Source organism: Pezoporus occidentalis, unplaced genomic scaffold, assembly GCF_034315485.1.
Source record: "Pezoporus occidentalis ecotype Australia unplaced genomic scaffold, CSIRO_AGI_Poc_V1 ctg27, whole genome shotgun sequence".
Taxonomy (NCBI): domain Eukaryota; kingdom Metazoa; phylum Chordata; class Aves; order Psittaciformes; family Psittacidae; genus Pezoporus; species Pezoporus occidentalis.
Genome location: NW_026914611.1, coordinates 8140602 through 8166797, shown reverse-complemented (window position 1 = coordinate 8166797; position 26196 = coordinate 8140602). Strand labels below are relative to the sequence as shown.

Below are 26196 nucleotides of genomic sequence, written 5' to 3'. Positions count from 1 at the left end.
TTCTTGAAATTGTTGAAAATTCTTGAAATGTTGAAAATATTTCACAGAACATGCAAAACAGCAGCTAGAGAAGAATTACTGAAATTCTGACTGACCTGCTGGTCCAGCAGCCAGCTTACAGGTGATCTTTCTAGAAAGCTGACTGCCATGAAGACAAACCCCTGCACAGGGAGTTCTGCTGCAGAGCTCCGGCCGGCTGGTAACTTAACTCTCTGTACTAGAACTGGATGACCTAGAGCAGAATAAAAGCTTCCCAGGGAACCAAGGAGACTGCCCCAGCAAAGCAGCAACAGAATGAGCTGTTTGCAGAATAATGAAGTGTAGGAGCATGTAAGGGATGTGGTCTTGCAAGTTGAGTGGGCAGTTTAAAGACTTAGGAAGAAATATAACACTTCTACACAAGCCAGTTTACCAGCAGGAAGAATCTCCAACAGTAAGACTGTGAACTATAGAGTAGATTTACTTTTTTCTTTTAATGGAAGCAGTGGTATTTAACACATCGAAGAGAAGCCTGAGTAAAAACATCAGTCCTTATAGGGAGCACCCTTGAATCAGATTATGGACACAGAAAAGACTATTTAGGACTATTGCCAAGATTCTTACAAACACTAGCTCAAGCCTGTAGTTACCTAAAACTTGTCCTTCAGTCAGTCACTGAAAATACAGCTCTGCAGGCAATGGAAACAACAGAAACTTCACCTTACAAATCACTGAAGCAGGTAAATACCAAGGGTAATTATCAGACAGAATATAAGGCCCTGTCCATTACAGAGCAAATGATGTGTGTTTTAACTGTTCAAGGTGCCTAATCTGTTAACTGACTGAAAAAGATACTGACTTGTAAATTCGAGGGGAAGAAGAATTTCTCTTAGTGGAGAAATTATTGAATTAATTAAGTAAATCAGAGGCATTAATAGTCAGATTCTCTTAATCACTGATAACTGTCTCACAATCAGCTCATGGCTCTTAAATGTTTCTTAATCATATGGTACATACACAAAGTGTATGTAGAACTCCCATGACAAAGAACAGAATTTAAAACTCATTTTAATTTTGAATCTTGCGACGATCTGAAAGGAAATCTTTAGCTGACTGTATTCTGCCACAGGGGAGAAGGGAATAAAAGCCTCTAACAAATCCATCAAGATAACTGTCCAACACCAGCCTTGCTATTTGCAGTCAAAATCATACCAATCATATACAAAATTCATTGCAGCATTTAAAGGCTTTATGCCAAAAAAAAATGTTTAGTTTTATTGGGCCATCAAAACCTCCAGATGAGCCTTCAAGAATATTCCTGAAAACGTATATACTTACACTTTTGTTGAAGATGTAAATGAATAGCTAAAAAGTTCTGGGACTCTCTACCACCAACTGTTTTGGCTATAAGCGTACTGAAACTTTACAAAACATAAACACTGTGCTCTTCCATCACATTTATCTTGTCAATGAAAGAATAAATACAAATATTACAGATAAATCCCATAGAGTGCTGTCACAGACAGTAACTGAAGAAGGAAAAACAAGTAAATATCCTACAAATAATCAATGCTTCCAGGTTTGGAGAACACCAAATAATTTTTATGACCTGAAAAACTTATAAAAGTACCATCAGTAACATCTCAATTTAATTAAAGGAATGATTCGGATTGCAGACTTGCTGCCCTTTACTTCAAGAACAAAAGCCATACAAAGGACTCGTTTCACCTATGTTGCTGTGTGATTTTAAAAGCGGAGCTCTTCTCTCTTGAGGCTTTCAGAGCACCATTGGAGGACAAGAGTGTCCCTGCTGCAACCACCTATTCCGTGACAGAGGAACTGCTCCAGCCACTGTACCAGGTATTATAAATCTTTCTTTCCCAATCACGGAACTACAAGGTAGAGTCCTCAAAAAAAGCACCCATATCACTGCTACTCCTCTCTGCAGTTCTGCGCAGCACAAGGAATTTGAGTAAACCTCCTCAACAGGAGAACACTAAATAAACACTGTAAATTAAACAAAACTATGCTGATGATCTAGTTGCAGTTACTTCCAATTGATTTGGAAGAACTCAAGCTTTAAACTTTGTAAATAAAAAAGGATCAGGCCTTACTGGAGGAATACCAAAGAAGGAATTAGGAAACTTTCCTTGAAAAGTAACCAGACTAGCTTGTCCTCCTGACAAAATTCCAATTAAATTTAGCCTGCAAGTCTAATGAAAAAAAAAAAAAGGTTATTCCAGGATTTGCCTAAGCACATTAATGCCTTGAATAAATTCACTCATTGGTTAATATACACACGTACAAATTATAAATCGCTGCAGCATATTTTATTTCACAAAAGTCAGATACTGCCAAAAGACTCTGAAACTTTTACCCAGCTGATACTGTATACTTCAGCTCTTAGCCATTTCAGCCTTCTCCAAGTTGAGCCAAACTGTCACTTGACTGCCACAGGAAACATATCCACACTAGTGAAGTGGGGTCACTTACTGTAATTCACGTATGCTATGGGAAAACAAAAGCAGATTATTCTACTCCACTCCTGTGAACTCCTCTGCAGAAAAATCCTGGAATTACTTGCAGATTTTAAAACATCTTCTTAGATCCTGTTATACACTGTCAGGTTGGGTTTATAATTAATTTTCAGATATTAGTTTCATTGGACTCTATCTACTTGCAAGGGCCAGACCTATTAATCTCATTAATTTTCTTTTCCATGTCTCCAACCCAAGTTTTCTTTGTCAAGCTGGAACCATTCTCAGATCACCATTCTCTGAAATGAATTCTGCTCCAGGGTTAGCTCAGAACTGCCACAGATACAAGGCTTTAAAACTTCTAGAAGCGTTTCACATTTTCTGGTAGACATTTATTAGACGCATAGCTACCATTTTCCTTTCACAGCACACATCCAAGCTTCAGTTCCAGTCCTGGGATGCTTTTAAGTGGAAATTTATCCAGGTTGGAGAGGGCATCTTGTTTTGACAAAAGCAAGCACAAAAGCATAATATAGACTCTTATTCAGGATTTTTTTTTTCCATAGAGTTATGTCTACACTACAAGGAAAATTCTATGAGTTTTGTTCTAATCCTGCAGCAATAAATATCCTTGTATCACACTGATGTTGCAGAGAATCCAAAGATGAAGGGCACACCTAGCTCTCCCTACTATTTTCTTTACGTGACACCAGGAAGGAAAATGTAGTTCTGTTGCCTACATCCACCTTTTGTGTTACATACTCAAAAGAGGTCACCATCTCTGCAGTCAACTACTTCAGCTTTAATTAGGTTATTCTTTGTTTGTGTATTAGCTGTTCTCATCACATCACCTATTCTCCACTTTAAATATTTCAAATAATAACATAAAATACATATTTTCAAACATTACTCTCTCTCTTAAGGAAAAAAACTTTCAAGAAAATATTCAGTAGTTTTACACACTTCCCAAAGAAATTTTACTGACAGATCTAAGGGGGTCAAAGCAACCCTAGCAAACAGCTGATTAAGAAGAATACTGCATTCAGTTTTAATGCTTTCACATGTATGTCTGAATTTTCCTTAATATACAGACTGCTGGATTTGATTTTCAGTTCCAGAAAAAGAAAATGCTTCTGAACTCCCATCTTCTCATTGTATGTACAGACGCATACACGCTACTCCATCACAATGGTGATCTTATTTTTCAGTCATGCACTTGTAACATGCCCCTTTTAGTGCCTAGCTCTCCTCTGTCATGTAATTTCTCTTCATTCAGGAGGACAGAGATGACTCCTGTGTTGGGTTTTCTCAAGCAAACAGCTACAATCAAGAGTCATTTGCTCGTCCATTGCTTCAAATGATCCCTGAAGCGTTATTACGACTAGAAACTGTTCCAATGATTTCTCTGGTGCCTTAGCCAGCAGTCACTGCACACAAAATTAAGGGAGAAATGTTCACATTCAAAGTATTGCCTGATTGATCATTTCTTGGTTCAGAATCTGAACTAGTCCTTGATTTGCACTTGAAAAGCAGGACAACTGGAGGTAAACTTCATGCAGATACCCTGCTCTTGCACCATCACTTTGGTGTTTCACTGGATAAAGGCATGCTACTTCATGGCCACAACAAGCATCTCCAGGTAACTGCAAAATTGCACTTGGTGTCAATGTGGCCAAGGTTTTTGATAAAGATTACACTTTCTGGACAAGCTTCATTAGTGCTAGGTTTGTTTTCTCCCCACTAAGAGCCACTATGTAAACATGCTCACGTCTGGTGACCAACAGAGCTAATAAAAATTGGTTTCTACTCAGATGATGCTCTTCTCTCCTCCCCTGCATGATGAAAATCCAGCTGCTGCATGGCTCACTCCACCACACACCTCCTGTACTGCCAGCCAACCCCTCTCTCCACACTGTCCTATTTATTCACTGCTAATTAGATGGCACGAGGCTGCATTTGCTTTAAGCGGCATCTATGCGACTGCCAAGCCAATACATGTGCCGATGGGGCAGCTGAACGGGCAATGCAGATGACCTCCAGCAACAGCTGCAGGGATTTGAGTCTCTCCTCTATTAAGCACTTACGTTTTAATTAAGTTTCACTGTTTGCCCAACAGTTTACGGAGGTATAGGCAGGGAATAGTCAGAAACAAAGAGTCAGCGTTACCATTCAAGCCTTAATTGTAAATAATATGAAGGAACAACTTACCCCATAAAGTTACCACCAGAACCTCCCTTCCTACAGGTCCATTTAGAAATTCTTCTCTTAGAGGTTCACTTCTGGCACACAGGTTTTAGGCAAATGGATCCTTGGATCCTATATTCTTGGAATTGTACTGTTTCTGACTTATCTTGAAATTCAAATATTATTAGTAAACGCAGAGTTGTGAGCAGCACTTAATTAGAATGCCTTTTAAAACCTTTTTTATATTCAAATGGCAGAGTCACTTGCCCTTCTCTTCACTGCAATACTATCACACCATCTGCTTTGTCTTTGCTTTATTTATTTATTTATTTGCTATGGAGGCACTGCCAGGGTATTTGCTGCTAGCTTCAGGTTCAATATTTATTGAATCCATTAGACTACATTCTAGGTATCTTTTCCTTTTTGCTTATTTTGTATTTCTTTTCATGGTTTCTAGTACTTTATTTTCCAGAGTACTGAAAACAATGCTCAACATTTCAAAGGACAAAGGGGGTGAAAACGGCATTCTGCACAAAAACGTTGAACAATTTTGTTTTCCACATTACACCAGTTAATTCAGCTAAGCTGTAAAAACAGGTTAGTAAACAATACAGGTTACAATGGCATAACCACAGAGTTGATCTTCCTACATGCACATACTGATGCCTCTGTTTAAAAGGCAACATTGAATGTTTAATATGTTAAAGGTAAACATTAGTGGTTTCAGCTTTTACAAACACAATGCAAAACAGAGGTTTTCAGGAGGAATTCCCACAAAGATAAGATAGGAACCAAGGTCTTCAATTAAAAGGACAGAAAACTACCTCTGAGGAGGCTAATCTTGCAGGTTCACACCAAGTTCAACTTCTGTAATGCACCAAGACTACTTGCTAAATAAATACACTCTTAATTCTCTACCAGGTGCAGCAACTGAATCCCCCCTCATTCTCCCCTTACTATTTGTCATATTGTTAGGGGCCTGAATACTAACTGTTCCCTGGAAAATAGCAAACTCCTGAGAGAAAACACAACTTCTGCAGATTCTTATTTCTGTAAGAGCTTTGCCTTCCCTTTTAGCCTTGATGTTTGAGAAAATAACCTCAGGCAGGACAAACTAAACAAATCATACTTTTCCTTAATCTGAAAAAGATACTACTTATTACACACCACAGCAAGAGTTGGCCAGAAACTTCTCAGTTGTAACCACTGTTATTGCAATCATAAGACTGCAGAGAATTAACAAAATAAAACCAAACCAAATTCATTTCACTTTGATGGTAAGCCATAAGCAGCAACAAACTCCAGGATAATTGGAAAAGTGAGAGATGAACAGGAAAAAAATCCTCAACTCCAAAAGACACCCCATTCTCTCTTTCCATAACCACAGGAAGATCAGGGTGGCCAGGGAAACGCTCCAAGTCTGTCTGATACCTGCTGTGTTCCCAGAGACTCTGAATGATGTGAAGCCCTCCTCCAACTGAATAGATATCACCACATCCTCCTTTCCTTTTAAAGTTTATTTTCACTTATTTACAAATGCAAAGGAAAACACCCCCTATATAAGTACCATAAAAGTCTGCTCAGCATTCCCGACTCTCTGCACTAGAGTCTGTTTTAAACACACCTCGCAACGGAAAAAGGCAGCTACCAAAGACATACTTGCTATTTCACATAATTTAATGGTACTCTTCCCCTCCCCTGAACTTCCAGGCCAAAAATCAATGCCATACAAACCTGCTGAACAGGAAGCCTAATTATTCTAACATGTGCAACCAAAGCGATAGGGAGTTTCACAGTAAAACTGATAAGGAGAGACATAAAAGACTAATGAGCAGCCTGCCAGTGCTCCATTGCTGGGCTAGCAAAAGTCCCCATGGAACACCTCTGGTATTGTTCAGTGGAGGCTGGGATGTGGCCAAAAACAACACTCAGAGATGGAAGAAATGAACACACGATGTCTGCAGCTCAACTGCTTAATCCAGGCACTGAAAAAATATTATTTGAAAGAGCATAACCAGCAGAAAAATGCATGATGCGGAGCAGAAAGAGCCAATTAAACGTATACAGGTTACTGAGCAGCGAGACCTTTTGTGCCACATTTCCTATTTGAATAAATTGACAAATGTCTTCTTGACCTGTGCCTTCAGTGCAGGTGACTGAAAATAAGGGTCCTTCATTAAGGAGACGTAGTCGTTACTATTATTCATGATCGGCGATCAAACAAGTGGTCCTGCAGTAATCAGGAATGAAAGACACAGAAAGGGTGATGGTGGCCAGCAGAAGTAGCAGCCCCAGACCAGAGAAGGAAGCACCCAACAATACCACTCTCTCCTATTACTGCTAGGTTTTCCAGGTTACCAGTAAGTCGTCTTTTGGCCTATAAAAATGTGTGCCCTTCCCTAGCAGTGTTTTGTACAAGACAATGCAGGTATGTGAGCAGCTTCTCCCAGAAGCAGCATTCCTATTTCCTTTATGTATCCAAAGCCTACTCCCTCACTCAAGAGCAGCTGCTTCAGGCAGGAACGGCTTGCTGCTAGTATCTGTTGAGAAAATCATTGCTTTTCTTCAGACAAAACTCTCCACGTGACACATCTGCAGCTGTAGAATTTCTGTACTATTTTGTGTATTGTACACACCTCGTATTCTAGAAATAGATGCCCTGGGAAGACCTATACGCTGGGGGAGGAGAAGGTCTCTGGTTCCAAGACTTACTCTTTTCTGTGTTAACATACCCAATGAGGGAGAGAGCTTGAAACAGCAATTTAAAGAGCCTTACAAGTCAGTAGAATCACAGCTTAAATTGGAGTGTAATAGTCTCTTACAGTACTTTCATTGTGGCAAATTCAGTCACCCTACAAGGTCAAACCATTACTTTGGCCTCCAGGTCAGCATATTTGCAAAGAAACTGGAATTGAAATCATCATTAGCATTACTACTCATTTGAGTAGTAACCTCCAGTAACAATGCCAAGGTAGCCAAAAACCTGATTTTAATGGCAAGCAGCAGAGTGCAGCATAGGCGAAGGATCACCAGGAAGGGAACCAAGAACACCACCTCAGAGACATGGTCTCCCACCTTTCAGGGGGCTTTACCATTACACCCAATTTATGACCTGGGAAAGAAAGGAGTTTGGAAACACCATCCCTGCCTCACACTGAAATACCACCCAACCCCCCAGGTGTTCCTCGTGCCTAGTAATAAATGTGTATTGTACAGAAATCTACTGTAAACCTCAGTATGCAGATTTCATGGCTTCCTTCCTCCATTTTATGCAGCAATACAAAACCAGGTTTTACTGTACAGAATTTACTGCGTAACATTTGAGGGCACATCACAAAAATCACAGTTCCCTCCAAGATCAACAGAAAACAGAACTTTAGCACCTCTGTGAACTTCACCAGCATGACTTCATTTTGTTTGAGTACCAACTAACAGAGACTCCATTCTTTTTTAAGCCCTTTCTGATAACCAAACAGTAAAAAAATCATTTCCCCTATTTATAGTTCCAGATTAAAAAAAAAACCAAACCTAAACAACTGTAGCTGCACACCCTGTTTCTCAAATCCCCCAGAAGGCATATCATATTTTCATTGCTCATAATATTTAATCAAGTCCACTTCATTACAGACAAGGCTAAAAAGCTCATCATGCTGCAATTGATTACAAACAAGCCAGGGCCCACATCTGATAAAAGACTGACCTAATTGTCTTATTCGCCTACATTTCTTCAGGCCAGATTTACTGACATTTTGCATGAATTCAAAGCTGACTGAGCCTCATGACCTTTTATACCTCTGTAATTAGTCTTCTGCGCCTTTACAACCAGAAAAGCAAGTTGTCCCTTTACTCTCCCTAATTCAGCAGACCATCTGTAAAGTATAAACTTCATCTACTCATGACCTACCAGTCAGAAAAGTACACGGAAAAATAGAAAATACACAAACTGTGACCTTACAAAGTCATGAAAGTAAGTCTGGAAAGGCCCTTTTGAGATAAACATGCCAACTACTAAAAGAAGAAACTAAAAAAGCAGGACAAGTTGGTGGACCCAGATTCAATAAACAGCATTTTTATCATGCTTTTCTAAAAAAGAACCATATAAAATAAGGATATTTGCATAGACAATCACCATGAAAAAATAGTGGAAAAAACCAAAACAAACTAGAAACCAAAACCAGTAAGTTTAGTCCCCATCACTAATATCACAGCAGTATAATGCAAACATAGTGATTCTACCCTAGAGTGTAATCAAGATTGATAATACAGAGGTTTAACTGCAGAAAACTTCCACTAGAACCTCATTTATGTATATAATCAGGCTTTTCAACCCAATCCTACAGCTGAAAAAAATACTTATAATTACTAACCTAAGTTTGAAAAGATGGGTCAGGTCGATTCCAGTGAAGTTCTGGATGAGGCTCCCTGCTGCAGTCAGCAAGACACAATATGCATTCCCCCACACAAAGCAGAGACAAGGTCAGAGCACTGACCCACACTTCAAATTCCAGTCTCGGAAAAGAGGGACAGACAACCGTTAACAACCAGCGAAGACACAACATTGTTCCCTGCACAGTCTTCCTTCCACCTTGCAAAACCTGAGGGGACGTACACGCCTCACCAGCAACAGGCTCATGATCCTTTATCCCACTGTCAGCCCTGGAATTTCTCTGCCCACCAGCCAACTTGTCACTGCAAACACTGTGAAAATAACATGGTCCCATGGACCATCTTCCCCAGTCTCATGCCCTAACATTTCATGAGACACTGCACTAGTCTGTCCCTTTAGATTTAGAAACCTGTGCCCAAGAACAAGCTAAAGATTTAATGCAAAGATATTTCAAACCAGAGTAGCATTTCTTTTGCACAGCTCCATCAGGAAGCATACATAATCTAAAAAGCTGCCAGCACTGGCAGCTTCGTATTCATCAGTGTCAAGAATTCTTCTATTTTTTAAAAAGAGCTGCTAATTTTCATCTTATATGTATTTCTTCAGGAGAAGTTTGGATTTTTTCCTAAGTCAAATTAATCTAAAATCAGCAGGGAAAGTTTACTGAATAGCTCTTTAAATTCAGAATTCTTGATCTGAATTTTAATGCAGAAATACATCTCCTAAATCAAGTCTTTCTCTTTCGTTTTTCAGACCATCACATTTCCGTGGTGTTTCCCCTCTGGTCATTTATCATCCGCAATTTTCTTTCAGAAAGTTTGGTTACAAGTAGCACGCTTTAAAATATTGATCACAAAATGACTAATGAACTGTGTCAACATGGGAGAGGATAAAAGATTTCCAATTTGAAGTCCAGCCACTAAATAGAAGTCAAGCTTTGCTATTACACATTCAATCTCTTACCAACTTCTGATATTTTGATATTCCATGTTGCCATGTGTTACACATTCTGCTTGTTCGGTTTGTTCACAAAAATAGAAGAAAAAAAAAAAAAAAAAAGAAAAACACAATTTACTTGGCTATATACAAGATATTACAAAAAAAAAAAAAATTAAAGAGCACAGAAATACAGCTTTCTAACCCCTTCCCACTGTTGGGGGATGATGCTCACTGTTGGCCCTACTGCAAATGATCCCTTCCACAGCTACACTTCATCCTCAGTCTGTGGGGATATAAGCATTTAGAGTGTGTTTGGGCTTATATAGCAACGTCTCAGATTTCAAAAATAACCGCTGTCATTCAACGTGTTATGCATAACCTCTCAACTTTGCTATTTGCAAAGGAAAGAAAAGAGCCTCTACCCAACCCTAGAGCAAAACCATACCTGAGAGAATGAATTAGAAAGCAAAAACGTTAAGCAGGATCCTTGAGCCACAGAACTGTTACACTTTGCTTGGCATCAGGCACTTCTGATACCAGGGAGGGCCTTGTGCAAAGGGGGACAACAAGCTCTCACCTGGCTTCATTCACAGCCTGCTCCTTATGCACACAGAGCTTATCAGCGTGGCTGCAAGTCAGGATAACTACAAGCCCCACGCTGCAATGCGGCGGGCACAGCACCCATGGCTCCCATCCTCGTCCTGACGTGTCACCCAGTGCAGTTTCGAGACCCTGGCAGGTCGGACACGTGAGGCATGGCTAAGAGGATTTTGTACTTTCTTGGTATGTGGGACCATTTCTGAAGGGCTCAGATCCACTCATTAGCTAGATACTGCAGTTCTTGCACAAACATCCCCAAGTAGGGGAAGGGGATATCTTAATTCACAAGAACATTTGGGGATTTTCTTGACTCCTTAGGAATTTTGTTTTTGTTGACTTGATTCCAACATCAGCTGCCTGCTGTAAATACTTATTGGACGCAATACACGGAGTGTAAGTATCTGAGATACAGAGACTGAAACAGCTGTGCGACACTGTTCCTTCAGAACAACCGTTTCTCTGCTCTCTAGGGACAGATCTCTTTTGAAGGAAGCCCTGGAAAGAAGGCTGTGACCGAAAAAGATACTCTACGCGTTTCATTTATTTCATGCCAGCAATCAAGCAAAACCGGCAACTTTGTAACACAAGTGCACAGAATTTGTGTCTGCTTTAAGAAAAGCAGACGAATCACGAATGATAAGGCCCACTACACACGAGCTCCCACTCGGAAATTAACTTCTGTTTACTCAAAACTTTCCCCAGCGGTTCATGCCCGTTTGAGGCCGCTTATACCCAAAAGCGGCGAACTTTCCCTCTCGGGCAGGGGCAAGGCGATGTCTGAGGCGTCGAAGGAACCAGGCCAGAGCCGCCTCGGCGCACCCCTGTGCAGGAGGGCTGAGGGAGCACCGGGAGCCGCCAGCTCCGAGAAGGGAGTCCGGGGTGGGGGTTCGGCGCTGGCCGGAGCCGAGCGGGCAGCCCACACACATGGCCACTGCCCAGGCCCTCCCCGGGCCGCCGTGGGGCCGAGCTGCCTTCGCACGCCCTCCGGAGCGGCACCTCCCCGCCAGCCTGAGCTAAACCTTCCCTCGGGACAGCAGGGACGTCCGCCCGCCTGTCCCTCCCTCCCTCCAACTCCGGCCGTCACCGACCGTCCCCTCAGCGCTCCCGCCCCGGGGCGTCCCATCCGCCGCCGGGCAACTGCCGCGGGGAGCCGGGTCCCAGCCCGGAGGCGAAACAAAAGGCACCAAGTTGAGTGGCCGCCCTCGCGGTCCCGGGGGTTTCGGGGAGGGAAGGTGGTCTGTGAGCCTCCTCGCGGATTACCCTCGGTAATGGGATTACGCGGGGCTGAGCTGTCCGCCGGTTGTCACCGCCCGGGGAGGGGGCGGTGGTGCCGGCCGCCGGCTCCCTCACGCCCCCCGGCGCCCCACGGGCGGGTCCCGCCGCCTGTCCGCAGCCCACGCCGCGGTGCCCGGCGGGCGCCACCCGCTGCCGCTCCCGCCCGGCCCCATTGTTCGCCGTGCCGCCCTTACCGTGCGCGGGGCTGGGGCTGCGCGGGCTCCGGCTGGCTCTCCTCGCTGTGGCTGGTGCAGGGACAGTCGCGCTTGGCCGCCGGAGGTCCGAGCCATTAAAAGCTCCGTGGGCAGGAGGAGGAGAAGGCGGCGGCAGGAGTGGTGGTGTTGGCGGCGGCGGCGGGGGGAGGAGGAGGACAGCCGGGGGCTCGCAGGAGCAGGGTCGCCATGTCCGGCTTTGCAGCGGGGGGAGCCCACCGGGCCTGGCGCTAAGGAGAAAGGGGACAGGCAGCTGCGGAGCTGGGGGTCCTACTGCCGCCAGCACACCGGGGGAGCGGGAACTGGACGCCGCTCTCCGCGCTGCCGCGGCTGCACCTCCCCTAACCCTGCCCCCTCCCGGAGGGGGAGCCGCCGGCGGGAGGAGGCGGCCGAGAGCCCCCTCCAGCGTTCACAGGCGGTGGCGGCTCTCCATGGCCGCTGCCGGCGGCTGAGGCAGCGGGGTGCTCGCCTCGGCGGTGCAGCCCGTCGGGAGGAGGAGCGGCAGCAACAGCGACCACCGCCCTGCGGTGCTGGGGACTCCAGGTACCCCGCTGCTCCTCCTTCTCCTGCCGGGCACCAGAAGGGGCGAGCGGCACTCAGGGAGCAGTCAGGGAAGGGTTAAAGCAGCGGCCGCTGCAGCACCCTCACGGGCCGCCGCTCCCGCCTAACCGGCTGTCCCGCTCTGAGGGCTTGGGGCCACCATCCGACCAGGTGCCCTGAGCGGCAGCCCGCAGGCAGGTTGTCCCCTGCTGCCCTTGGCGAGGGAATTGGTTCACTCGCCAGAGCTGCGAAGCTGAGAAACTGGGCACCTCGTCCGGGAGGAGCCAGGACATCGCCTCAAGGGGTCTGTGCAAACCCATTAATAGCCCGGCTTCTCTGCTTTATCAGGAGGCTGCAGGACTCCACGGAGAGCAGATCGGCGCTTGATTTACCAAGAGGTATCCATTCCTCCACATTCATCATACCCGAAGTGCTTGCCTGAGGCACAGAGAAACCAAAGGACTAGTTGTATGGGTAGCGCATGCACTTTGTGGTTACTAGTTGGCAATCTAGATTTTCTTCCTCGTTAAACCACCACATACCTGCAAAATTTAACAGGTAGTAGCCATCTGGGCTTCAAGGGCCATCTCTCCAAACAATCTCCATTGCAGTATGTAAGCAGAAAGGAGACCGCGGCTGGGGGTGTGCCTTTTCCAGAGACCCTGTACATCCCCTCAGGGAAGACATGGAGGTGCAGCACAAAGGCTATCACATCCTTAGGAGACCAGCAATATGTCTGCATACAGCGGCTCTTAAAGCACCGCTAAGCATTTGCATAACTTAAGTGTTAGGGTGTGCATTCCTTTGAACCTTTTCCAGCCTTTTACCAAATTGTTTTTTTCAGGAAGAAGACAGGGTCGTACACACAGGTGAGTGGTGCAGAGAAGACACCTCAGATCTTCGAGGTTCTCTTGGTGACCCAGGAGGGAGCAGCAAACTAAGCATGTATTTAAAGTAACCCCTCTGCGAATTTATCATTTAAAGACCATTTGAGGATCCCACCTAACATCTCTGTATTTAATCACTGGAGGAAAGAGAATGATATGTGAATGCTATAACTACTTAACTACTTTTTTTTTTTTTTCATCTAAGCCTTGGCCTCACTTAGTCCCCAAAAGACAAATTCCTTTGCTGTCAACAGCAGTGCGTTTTTGCACAAACACCTCACTACAAATACCTTAGCGCATATGCCAACCAACCTTGTGAGATCAAGAGAACTTATCTTTGCTCAGCCCTGAAACCTGAACCGAAGTACATATGTTACTGACTGAAAGGCTGCAAATTGCCTTTAGCTGTCAATACGTCCTAAGATAATAATTATTGTTACTTTTCCTCAGACTTCTTCTACACAAAATACGTGGTCTGCCTGTAGAAGATCAAGAAGAAAGATTAGGTTCTTATTCTGACAATATAGAATAGAATTAAGATAGAATAGAATATTTCAGTTGGAAAAGACCTACAGTGATCATCTAGTCCAACTGCCTGACCACATGAACTGTGGGTAATAATACTGACATAATAAACAAGATTGCCTTTTCCCAAATGCTTATTTTGCCAGCAGCTTTAACTCTGACATAAGGTGCAGTTAGGGTTAGTGCAGCACTGCAAGGGTCAGTTGTAGCATTTAGAATTTCCTGGTGCTTTTTATGTCGACTTCCAGATCAGGAATGCCTCATTCACACGTAACAAAAGAGTTGTTGTAATCTGCATCAGATGAGTGAGGTCATCTTCAATGCCTTCCAAGGCTGAGTGACCTTGAGACATTTCTCAGTACTGAACAGTAGTAACAGGTTGCCCTGCAGCTACTGGTCATTTATTACTGAGCTCCAAACAGCAACAGTGAAATACTGTCTTGAATGGTACACTTACTGAAGCATCAAAGATGATATGTTGATAATTTCTCCAAGAGCCGTGGGCAAGCCAGTGCGTGTAGTTAACTCTTTGATTCTCTTCTGAAGGTATCAAGGACAACTAGGGACTGGTATCTAAATAGACCTCTCTACTTCTTCTTGATGTTTATCTACTTAGTCATGAAGCTATCTTTCACCCATCCATTTCCCCTGATGCTCTCTATACTCTTAAGTAGCATTTTTTCTCTAAAATATATTTCTCTCATGTGAATTACAAATAGCAATTCTCACTTTGATGTGAGTGCTAAGAAAAGCACTGCTGTTAGCTTCCTGTAGTACGTAGGATTACATTTCCCCCTGTTGAATGAGATATGGGATTTGTTGGGATGTCAAGTGAGCAAAAAAATTTGAGAGAACAGCATTTGTTTTGAAAAAGTTATTGAAATTAGAAAAATGGTCCTAGTTAGTTCATGTTTCCGAAAGAAAACAGATAAGCTTTGTCTGCCTCCACTGGAAAAGAAGAGCTGGAACTGGGTTTCAGATTAAGCAAGACCAAGCTGGCATAGTCATTCATTTCTGCCTGACCTGATAAGGGAGAACTCAAGGAAAGGAAAGGAAGGAGACAAATATGTTAAAAGGGTCCTGTCATCTTGAGATACTGCCTAGGTGTGCCTTCTGCCTTGTTCCCTGTTAGGAAAGAGATAGCAACAGCTACGATGGAATGCAAACATGGATCTCTGGAAAGCCTTCACTTTTGCAACTCTCACATGCTGGGATGGATGATGTGCAGTTATTTTTTCACTGACATTTTTGTTGTGAGGTTCTATAAGGTATGCGTGCTTGTGGGCAGCTGTGGCAGAGTACCTGCAAATCTGCATTTTCACCTGCCATGTGGTAACTTCTTTGCCTATCTGCGTGATTTGTCAAACTAAATTACTGGATTCAAAACCCAAGCATGTAGATTAAGTTCTTTGGTCTGGTTTACACTAGGGTCAGACTAGATTCTTCAGGGGTCCTTCTGGCCTTAAAAATCAATGCCTTTTTGTAAACTACGTTATGTGTTGAGTTCAAACATTTTTCTGTGTTTTATTACAGTGAGAAGCTAAGGTGCTGCCCTAATTGAAATCTCTGTATTTCAGCTCTGTCTTTTGTCTAGTAATTCTTTTTCGTAAAACATTCCACAGATGTTTTTCCGGAGCCTGAAATTTTGCTTCAAAGACCCTTTCAGCAAATATTTTCCTGATAGATTTATCAGTGTGTTCTTGTATAAATGTGGTTTAGGACTCAGTCTTGAAAACCTATGGCATTTGATTAGTCAATTTTAGGCTCTTTCTCATATATCTTCATGTTACCTTGTGTTAATTTATCCGGCTTTGCTATTTTCAGTGCAAGAGCATAACAGAACTATCCATCCAGTTTTTTTCAGGATCATTTCACTATCATTTTTATTACAGGCTTTGTAGCACACATGCATCTTGCCATTTCAGTGGCTATTTTTTGCAATATACTTTTACTCATGTCTTCCCAAATTATTATTACAGTCTGCAGTTGTTAATGTTATCCTACCACTAGCTCTTCTGATAAGTTTACTAATGTTGAACTAATATGTCTTTCTTGCTTCTGCATCAGAATGCAATGCCAAACTATAGGTAGAAGCTGTGGTAACTAACAATTTTCATAATCATAGACTGGTTTATTTTGGAAGACACCTTGAAGACCATCTGGTTCCAGTGCTCCTACCATGGGCAGAGACACCTTCCACTAGAGCAGGTTGCTCCAAGCCCTGTCCAACCTGGCCTTGAACACTGCCAAGGATGGGGCAGCCACAACTTCTCTGGGCAGCCTGTGCCAGTGTCTCACCAATCTCACAGTGAATATAATACTAGCAGTGGACCATGTCTTAACTTCTGAGGAAAGAAAAGAGGGAAAAAAACAAACATACAAAAAAAACCCTCAGAAAAACGCCAAATAAATATTTAGCCAGGTAGCAAAGGAATCCATTTCCATTCTCGACTTTAGGATTTTCATGTGAAAGGAACACTGTAAAGAAGCCATTTAAGCACTTAAAGCCAGACAATTGACAGATTTTGTTTACTGCCCAAAGTGTATGATATCATGAAATAAAAGAGAAGCTTTTAGTGATGTATGCAAAAGGTTTTCCAAGCCCTTAAGAATTTATATAAAGAGAGCTTTTGTGTATCAAGCTCTTGGAACAAGTTCCTCTCCCTAACCTCTTAATACCATACAACATGTCTGTTACATGCTGTCCTATTTACCTTGTATTGCCCACTGGATTTGCCTGTTTCAGAACTAATGCATTTGTTACGTTAGCTGCATATTCATGCGAAGATGATCACCAATGCAGTGGTGAATAGATGAATCCTCCCTGAAACTTTAGAGTTAGGAGTTCATTTGAAATTCCTGAACGATTTATACTCCTCAAAACTAGGTAGATTGCATGGGCTTATACTTGTTTCATGCTTGCTTCTTTCCTTCTGCAAATCCAAGGAGAAATAAATGCCTCATTTTTTTAAATGGCACTGAGAATTCTGAAGGATTCATTAATGGACATAACTGCCAACTACTGCAATATAAATTAAAACATTAATAGTATTTTTATTATTATTTATAAAATAATAACTTATTAAATTACAAATATCAGAACCTTCAAGAAAATAGAAACCAAGGAAAAATATAGAGGTTTGTGTTTTGGTTTTTTTTTAAAATAAATCAAATATCTTTTTGCTATTTATATTGAACTTTCCACTCCTACAATCCATTTTCACCTTTTTTCCCAATAGAAGAGAAAAGGAACACTGAATATGAGGATAAAATATGTATTTATGCCATTGTTTCCACCAGAAACAATGTACATTTTCTGTCATGGTAAGGAGAGAGAAGTGATAATGGAAAGAGAAAATATTTACAGATATGAAAAGATTTCACGTGTTGGGTAACAAATAAAAATATCTAAAAAAGAGCTGCTTTCTTCATCAAGTGCCATCAAGCCTGCTATGCAAGATGCAGTGTGTTGAGCAGGAATGTAAGCTCATCATCTCCTTGCTGAATGTGGCTTTTAGAAACCAACCAACCAACCAGCCATGTTAATCTTCCAATACTACTTTTTGATAAGATGACCAAATACGTTGTTTGAAATAGAAATGTGCTGTTAAAATTCACCATTTAGGGCAGAACTCCCAGCACTCTCCCAGTTCATTCTCTTTTAGGTTTTTTGTCATTTTGGACAGAACAAACTGTTTATTTGTTAAGAAAAAAGGTGATACTTTCCAGGAGGACAGTGCAATTAAATTAATGAAATTATTATAAGACCATTTAACACTGCAATGAAGAAGAATCATTTAAGTACCTGGGCAAATACGATTCTAAACCAGAGAAAGATGCCATTTTTGCAGCCCCTCAGAACTTATACCACGGGTAAACACAGCTGAAAAGAGTCCCCTTGCAATTATGAAAATGAGAAGAATATGGCTGGTTAAACATGGCTTCTAGCATTATCAATCTTAAGGATTCTCATGAAATTCCATGATTTCCCTCTTGTTCTCTTCTTCTCCCCCCACCCCGGCCAATATTTTTGCTGTGACTTCCTGCGCGGGAATACATCTGGAACATATCAATGTGTCTGAATAAATCCTGGGATAATCCCCACTTTAAAGTGATGGTGGGGGAACCTTATCCAGTGCTCTGTCACATTCATGATCTCCCATGGGTCCTTTCTGACTTCCTGCTGGATGATAAACATTTTGCCTTAATAATGGCCAGTTACAGCAGGTGGCTCAACTACTGTCTTCTCCATTGTCACGCTCTTCTGTTCTAATTTTTACAACATCTAAATCTGGCTGGAGGGAGCAACCATAAAACTTGTCAAAGCAAACATCAATCCAGCATGTGAGTTTGCTGTTTCAGAATGCAGCCCCTGAAATTAGCCCATTCCTAAATGTCAGACCAGAAGCTGGGTCTTCTAAGGGTGGTAATTTATTTGCTTCCAGCATGAGAAATACAGCACAGTGAAGAGAAACAAACCCATCTATTTTCTATCTGGGTTTAATATCATTAATTAAATTCCTTCTTCAAAAGGCATCTGTGAAACTTCCTGCTCACAAAGTGAAAGCTATTAAATAATTTACAGACACAATATTTCACTGTAGAAAGCTTAGCAGGATCTGCATACTTTACATTTAATAAAATCAAATAATCAAATGACTAGAGACTTGAAAAGCATTTATTTTTCTGCTTATCTTTTATCTACTCTGGTTGTTGTCCTCAGAAACAAAATTCCAAAAATGAAAGCGAAATGACTGCTCTTAAAAGCAGAATTTAGACTAAAAAAATACAAAGCCTCATTTAGTTTTGGTGATAAGAAAAGTAATTTACAACATCACATTCTACTTTCAAATCAGGAAGGCACATTCTCTTTAAAGCTCAGGTAGATCAAGTGCATACTCCCATCAGCTTCCATCAATTCGCTGACAATGACACACTTAACTATTGGCCACGTTCTTCCTCAGCAAACACATTAGGTGGTCTATCACTGTCAACACTCCTATTCAACCTGTTCTGTATCTGTAGCAACTTGGGCTTTGAGTTTTAAGTGTGAGGAATACTGTCCTATCCTGTGTCCTACCTTCTGATGCTGGAAGATGTACAGGGAACAGATTTTGCTTAGTCTCTTTGTTTTCTGAGATACAGGGTACAGGCAAAGAGTTTTTCCCATGCCTATTTTTTTCCACCTAACATAATCATCCATAATTCATTACCACGGCTTCCAATTAGATAATTTTCCCACTTCACTCAAGAGAGGAAATTCCCTTACGTTAGTTGTCGCTAGTATTTTTTTCTGTTTCCTCAGTTACTGGTCTGTATGTCATGTAAGCCTGCATTCCCTTCAACATTCTGGTGTTCCATAATCTTTCATTTTATTGTATAGTTTTCTACTTTATAAATATTTTAAGTATGAAATTCACCATTTGCTCTGACAACGAAACACAGAAAACAAAAGGTTTTGGTTTATCAGTAATCTTTAGGACACATTTCTCCTTTAAAAGTATCTTAATTTTCTGTAGTGGTCATTTGCTATTTGCAACAGAAGAAGAAAAATAATCTTATTTTTTAAATAGTAGGTTTCAAAATGAACAGGAGCTTAAAATATAACTCGATTGAAGTCACTCTGCTGAAATAGGACAGGCTTAACCAGAATAGTTCCCAGAAAACATCTTAAAGCAACCAGGAGTTTTAATAATAGTCTATACTAAATTTATCCAGCTCTTTATAATAAAGATACCTATCATCTCATGCTTTTAAATCTGAAATGCATTCTTTTCTTTGATATTGCCAGTTGCTTCACCACTGCCTGTTTAGTTTGTTCCCTCCACAGTCTCTCTGCAGTTGACAACACTGGGCATCGCACATCTGTGCTGTGCCCTATCTCCCTCTGGCACTGGGGAGAAAATCTTAATCCCTAGTTCCTGCTGTAAGATCTCCTCCTAAAGAGGCGAATCAGTAACAAAGGAGCTGCAGTGCTCGCAAAACTGCCCTAATATTAAAGTGGTTTAATCTTCTACTAGGGAAAGCCTGAGAGTCCCACTGCAGGGTGTTACTTTCTACTGCACTTTGATCCATTGTGTAACTCACTAAAATTCAGCATTTCAGATTTGCCACATTTGAATACATGAAAAATCCACTACCTCCTTCAAAATGGTACAGAGAAAGAAGTGATAGAACATTTTATTATGTATTTCTCCTTTGTCTTTTAGAATCCAGGTAACAATCAACAGTGCCAAGGTAATGAAATAATTTTCCTTCTCAGGCCCCAGAGTGAGTGTCTACATGAATGTTAGCACTGAGATACGTTTTACATGAAGTGATTCCTGTTCTAGTTGATCCCATACGACCTGGGTGAAGAATTACTTATATCTCATAAAGCCCCATGGATATACAGTGAGGAGATTCTGATTTGTATGAACAAAACTGGGGAGGGGAAAAGCAGGAATGCTATAATGAAGGACCTGTACAAATGGCCAAGTGAAGCCTGATCAGAGCACCGGGTGTCTGACAGGAGATACAGTTAGGGAGCCTGAGGGAAAGAGTACAAAAAAAAGGGACAAATGTAGAGCAATCCTTTCTCTAGCCGCCTCTCCCAGCTTCTGACAGCTGACAATTTATGGGCTTCTTGAGCAAGTATTTTCCTCAGGAGCACCTTGCTTATTAACCATTCATACACCTACACTTATAAACAATTGGTCTGATTTGGTTTTTGACTTCCATCAGAAATTCATTTTATGCTTCAATTACAGCATCTGAAAAAATTACTTCTTACTGTTTTTTAAATATCCCAATACTTTATTTGGGCAGCATTTGATCTTTGTGTTAAAAGAAACAGTGAATTGTTCCCTATTCACCTACTCCCCTGCATTCACAGGTGTATAGATAACTCTCCTGCTTCCCTTGGACTTGCCATAGAATCACAGAATTGTTCGGGTTGGAAGGGACCTTAAAACTCATTCAGTTCCAACCCCATGGGCAGGGACATGTCCCACTAGACCAGGCTGCTCAAAGCCCTGTCCAACCTGGCCTTGAACACTGCCACAGATGGGGCAGCTGCAGCTTCTCTGAACACCCTGTTGCCACTTTTTTCCAGCCTGAAGGACCCTAACCCCTTTCGTTACACCTCAGCTGGCTGCACTGTGTGCTTCTTACGCTTCTGACCTCTTTCTCCACCTTTCCAGTTCTGCTACATCCCTTTTCGGGTACTGCATCAGGACTGTATTTGAGGTCCAGGCAGAGGGGCACAGACAGTTACGCAGAACAGATCTGGCAGTGGCAACTGCTGTGCCTGCAGCTCCACTCCCTTCTTAAGAAGGAAGAGGAATTTTTCAGGGAAGACCAGCTTAGAGTCATTTAGCATTGCCCTTTTTCCAACCAAAGCGATCAATCTCTTGTACTATAGCTAGAGGAATACCAGAGAAATTTAGAATTTTGAGGAAAATTATGATGGTTTTAGATGATTTGATAGAACCTTGCTTGTGCTGTTGAAGTTAGAGATGGTATTTCAACATAAGGGCAAGAGAAAATAATTTAGGCGTCCAGGTCTCTCAGTTTAGACAAAAACTCCCATTGTTTTATTGCCAAGAAGTTAAATTTGTTTGAATTTTCTTTGTTGTTTTCATAAGAAAAAACATTAGCAGCTGTGTCAAAGAAATAAAATAGACCTACAGAACACAGCATCCAAAGCTAAACCCTCTTTTCTATAGCATTGAAAGGGACTTGGGTTACAGCAGAACACTAAAGACAATGTGGCTGAAAAGTTAGGCAGTACAAAAATTATCTCCTGCACTCATGTGAGGAGCTGCTAATTGTTTATTTAGAAAACAGGAGTTAACAGTGTGCAACTACTCAGAGTTCTGGTTTATGCTCAAGAGTGATGAAAGGAGTCCAACTCCAGTAGCATGGAGGCTTGGGCCAGGCCATTTTCTATATAGTTTGTTTAGGTTGTGAGGGTTTTTTTTTGTTTGCTTGGTTTCTTTTCCATAAGGGTAATATATATTATGTGACAAGATATTAATAGCAACGAGGGCAAATGAAGACTCCATCTTCTCAGATTTCATATCCTTCCTCCCCCCCCCCCCCCCGATTAACCCTTTGTAACTTTCCACTTGAAATGCGTTTTCTTATCACATTCTGCCATTTCCAGCAATGTCTTAAGCTTTTATTCATTCCAAGGATAGAAATTCTCACTTTTTGATGTTAATGCAGAGCCTCAAGAGCTCATACACACATTGGAACTGTCATTCATTTTCTTTTGCTCCCAGACTCACAGGCAACTCAAATGAAACTCATTTCCTTCTTACCCCATGGATGAGGAGAGGTGGAAAGCTCCAGAGTTTGCCTCCATAGCAGCAAGGAGAAAGTTACTGTGGCTGCTTCATTTGACAGCGAGATGTTTATTTATGGGCATATTTATAATTCACACTGTTCAGTGCTGGGAAAAACAGGGATAGCGATAAGACCTGGTTAAGCCTGTATTGATTTTAACACTCCCTCTTTGTTTTCTTTCTCTGGGGTTGCAGCAGGCAGTTCTTGAGACAAACTACCTGCTCTGCGCACAGGTTTCCAGTAAACAGAAGTTACAGTTTAACACTCTGGCTAAGAGACTGTAAAGGTGCAACCTTCCCCACGGCTAGGGTATGGCCTTCTAATACTCAATTGTACCGTCTCCATCTACTGGCCGGAAGACACTTCAGGAGAGCACAGAGCTGGCGATACAGAACCGCATCCACATCTTCACACTACAGACAAAACCTGGCAATTCGGGGGGTTGATTTTTACGGTTGGTTTGTGATTTTTTTCCAGGAATACCAACTCCTAAACTCAAAAAAGCCCTCTACAGTAAAAATATCTCTTGGTATTTTATTCTCAGATATTTAAAAATGGTGGTGTTGCATGATTTTACTTCAAGTAATTCAGGCAAGGTGAAATTCCCTGATTCAAGATCCTGTGTTACAATCATGTTTTTCACTGAACTGCACCCAAAACATGACTTTTACTCCAGGCTTTTTTTTTGGTTGGAAGATTAACATTAGTTTTTAATGTGGGATACAAATTGAATATTAAACCTTTTAACTCATTTATATCATATCCTATCACAGCAAGATAGGATTTGATATAATCCTATCCTGTTAATAGCATTAACAAAATGTTATTAAACAACATTTTGTTGCCAGCACATAGTACATGAAAAAACATACTTCAGATATATTTAAAAGATAACCGTTGCTAATTAGGAAAAAACAGTCACACATTTAATGCAGAAATAGTAAGCTGAAGAAATCCCCTTTCTTTTCCTCTTTCCTCCTTCCTCACCTGCAGAGGACACCAGCCATCTGCAAAAGGTAGCAAGCAGTAGCACTGGTGTTGGCAAAATGAGGGACAAGTAATCTGAGCAAAACTGGCTGAAGTTAAACTTGCAGTTCCATTCAGTCACCCCTAACTCTGGAATGCTTCCCTATTTACCCCAAGAACATCTGTGAACGTGCATGCTTCCCACTTTTCTGGAAGAAAATTCCAGAATTCCATTATTCCAACAACCATCTCTGAAGCATCAGGAGAGCTTTGAGCCCTTCTCTGCTAGCAGCAACACCACATCCCTCAAAAAAAACAACAACAAAAAACCAACCCCAAACCCCTTAAGGCATTCACCGCTTACTGTTAAATTTTCACTCTCCATTGCTAAGTGAAATTCAGCTACAAATACTTGTGTGCACCTGGTGTTATATTAGCTGAAGTTATTCTTAAACCAAGTGTGGTACCAATACCAAACTGAAAAGACATTTAGATGGCACGGTTTAGCAGCTGCAGAAATTCCCTGCACCTGAAGTGAGGTCATGAGCAGCCTCTGGAGTGGGCAAGCAAAGTCATAAAAATCAGAAGTGACTTGAACATATTAGGTCCAACCTTACCTTCTTGGAAATCACATCACCGGCGCAAACCAGAATGATGGGAAAGGATCTCACAGAGATTGTAGAAACAGTCTCCTTGGAGCAGAAATGGCCATTCCTTGTCTCTGAACTAAGGAGGTGAATTTCACCCAACTCCAGCATTGCAAAAGCACTCGGAGATCATCATCCCAGTCTTCCACTCCCAGGCTGATTTTCTTGACAGACTCAGAATAGCTGAGAGGCTATTTGGTTTCTTCTCCACCAGATAATTAGAAAGATCAGAGTGAATTCTACAAGCAAGATCTGTGAACTCATGAAGACCAAACATTTGAGCTTCATGGGCTATGAAGGAACAAGACACTGCCTTTGCAAAGCAAATACTCCGATACGGAAAAGTATTCCAAAACTCAAGGGACAAACGCAGCTTTCTACTGGAAAACAAACCATATTGCTACCGAGCTTAACATTTTGTATTCAAAGATACAAACCACGCAGCTTTCTCATGTCTTGAATGGGTCTCCAGTCCTCACATCCCTCTTGCCTCAGAAAAGATGCTGTAGAAAACTAGACTTACAGCTTCTAGGGCTACAGCAGTGGGTAGTGTCTTCTGAATGAGGCACTTGTGACAGAGGAAGTTAATTCAGTAGTGGCACAGAGGCACAAACTTATCGTACCTGTTAACAGCATGTTAATAGTATGTGAGCCTGAGCCCAACATAACCCAGACAGAAATCTAACTTGATGACAAAAGGAGGTATCTATGAAGGTAGCTCACACCCTCCAGAAACGGGAGCAAACACACCTCTAAGTGGCGGTTAAATAGCAATTTACCTGTCAGTGTGGAACACCTAAAGAACTGGCAAAATCTCCTGGGGACCTGATATAAGGAGGCAGCATCAGGACTAAACTACTTTTACAGAATGGATTTTTGTTTTAATTGATCTATTCTAGGAGCAGGAAAAGAACAGATGCCAGGAAATCCAAGTGTTCGTGAGTAGTGTACAGAACGACTGAGGCTGTTCACTAAGCCATTGCACTGCCAGTAACAAACACCATCCCAAGAACCATCTGAGATACCAGCAATTTCTGTCAGCACCAATTCACACAGTAGTTGTCTTTGGTCTCAGACACGTCCTTATGACAAAACATATCATCATCACCCATTTCCCTTCACGGAACAGGGCTGCAGACATTTATGTACAAACTTCATGACAGACACCCAGTATCAGGTGAGATGAATCCCATTACTTTTATCCAGTATTGAGGCTGTACCTCTGAAGTCTCAGCAGAGGTTAAGCTGTCCCAAGAGATGTTCTTTCTTGAAGCAATACAAATACCTTCATGATACTCAAAAAAGGGAAAGGACCTTTACTAGACAGAAACTTAGATCCTGTTTACAGCTTCCTGGAGGACAACAAATGCATTTCTTAGAATCTAAGAGACTATCAAGCCCCATACAAGTAAGTACAATTGACAAAGTTAGCAGAATAAGAGTGGACTGAATGATTAAATAACAAAGACCAAGGCTGCTCCCCAAAGATGCACAGTAAAATACTTACAAGTATAACAAAATGCAGGGTGGCATTCTTTTTAATAACACCCTCATCGTATTTGGAAGACTCAGTGTATGTGATCACGCCTATGAATACCACAAAGGCAAAACTAAAGCTGTAGTTCAAGAGCCCAGGGAAGCAGCACATACATGCATACACAGAGCCATTAGGACATTCACCTTCCTTCATTTCATCAAAAATCCCAGCTGTGCAACACTTCTCACTCTCATACATATACTCCACACATGAGACTAAAGATTCTAGATGTGTGGAGAACAAAGGACATTTGGCATAACAACAACCATTCTATGCTGTGGAATACCAGCCTTTGCACTCAGCATTACTCTGAAGTCTCTGCAGAGACAAAGCGACAACAGAATGCCACTTCTCTACATAAACCCAGTGTCAAAACCATTAAGCCTACAAGTCACTTCCTTGCACAGATTCTCAGGAAGATCTTGTAGACAAAGCCACGCAAAGGAAACTAGACATTTATCTGCATATTTTAGTATCTCTCATGAACAACCTAGAATTGCAAGCAAAACACAAGTAGTTTCACCTTCAGAATGATAAAAACAGGTGAGAGTCTAGATGGCAACTCACTTAAGCTTCAGGAGCCAAGCTGCTTTGGACAGCAATGCTGGTGGATGCTGGTTACTACTGTAGGCTTAAATAAGCAATATAACTGCAATTCTGGAACACTGGGAAGTTTTCTAGTTGCGTTTCGTGCTACAAACAACTTCAAACGC

The 26196-nt window shown here is 41.8% G+C and overlaps 1 protein-coding gene across 6 annotated transcripts in view; it reads right to left on the bottom strand.

The window, feature by feature from the left end:
- Positions 1-12419, bottom strand: part of FARP1 (FERM, ARH/RhoGEF and pleckstrin domain protein 1) — a 220006-nt gene extending 207587 nt beyond the window's left edge. For 2 of the 6 annotated variants that reach the window (XM_062624629.1, XM_062624630.1), the window contains exon 1: positions 12036-12411. The gene's annotated coding sequence lies outside the window, so the exon portion shown is untranslated. Of the gene's footprint in view, positions 1-12035 lie in introns of all 6 variants that reach the window. The other 4 variants (XR_009965964.1, XM_062624632.1, XM_062624631.1 and 1 more) reach the window with 4 other exon arrangements.
- Between the last annotated feature and the right edge of the window lie 13777 nt (positions 12420-26196).